We start from the raw sequence: 982 nt of genomic DNA on the forward strand, positions 1-982 counted from the left end.
TCTATATATTGACCAGCAATGATTTGTTGGTGAAGATGAACAGACACTGGGGAAGGTTTTGGAGCTGGTGGGTTGGGAAGAGGAATTGCAGAAGCCGGAGTAAACTTACCAATATTAGTTTGAGAAGAGGGGGCCTGAGTTAAAAAAAAACAAAAACAAAGATCTGACAGGGGGAGGGAGAAAAAGTGGGTTAGGAGGAGGTACTGTGAAACTGGCAACCTGATGCCTGGACGGTTTGTTAATAAGTTTAGCAAGGAAAGAATGAGTGGCAGAGAAATTGTCAACCCGGTACCAGGAAAGCTTGCTGCCGAGTTTCATGAAGAGATGATAGATGGCTGAGGGACTGGCAACCCAGTGCTGTGAAGATTTGCTGAGGCGAGCTGCAAAGGAGACATGGAAGTCTGTTGAACTCGCAACCCAGTGCCATGCGGAGTAGGAGGAGAAGGGAGCTGAAATTTCGCCGTTTTGAAACACACAATGTGGTTGCTGGCTGGTGGACGAGACTCCAAGGTGAGGGGAAGCTTCACTGTTAGAGATGTTGGCTTTGTTTATCCCCAGAAGAGGATTATCTTTGTTTGCAGTCTGAATGAGGGAGTCTTGAGAAGTTAAAAAGAATTGGAATAGCTTTGTTTGTTTGCTTGTTGTCAGACCAGTGAAAGTGAATCCCTCTCTCTTCTAAAACTAATGAGAGACAGGCTACGGTCCTGTCTAAAATTCTTAATTGGAAGTTGTTTCCGGGAGACCTTACTGGAGCGTGGGAACGGCGGCTGTCCTTGGAGTTAGGCACTGTGATGGATTGGATTTCTGGGAAGTTCTGCTGGGCTGGAGATGCATCTGAGAGCGATCAGAAGTGGATCTGTGCCAAAAACTTTTGCTGGTGATTGATCTTCCTCTAATCGAAGTTCAGAGGTTATAATTTTGCAGGGATGGTGAGAAACCACAGTTGTTGTATTGCTGTGAGGAGTGCAGAGAGGAATTCTGT

The sequence above is a fragment of the Oreochromis niloticus genome, linkage group LG3 (assembly GCF_001858045.2).
Source record: "Oreochromis niloticus isolate F11D_XX linkage group LG3, O_niloticus_UMD_NMBU, whole genome shotgun sequence".
Taxonomy (NCBI): Eukaryota; Metazoa; Chordata; class Actinopteri; order Cichliformes; family Cichlidae; genus Oreochromis; species Oreochromis niloticus.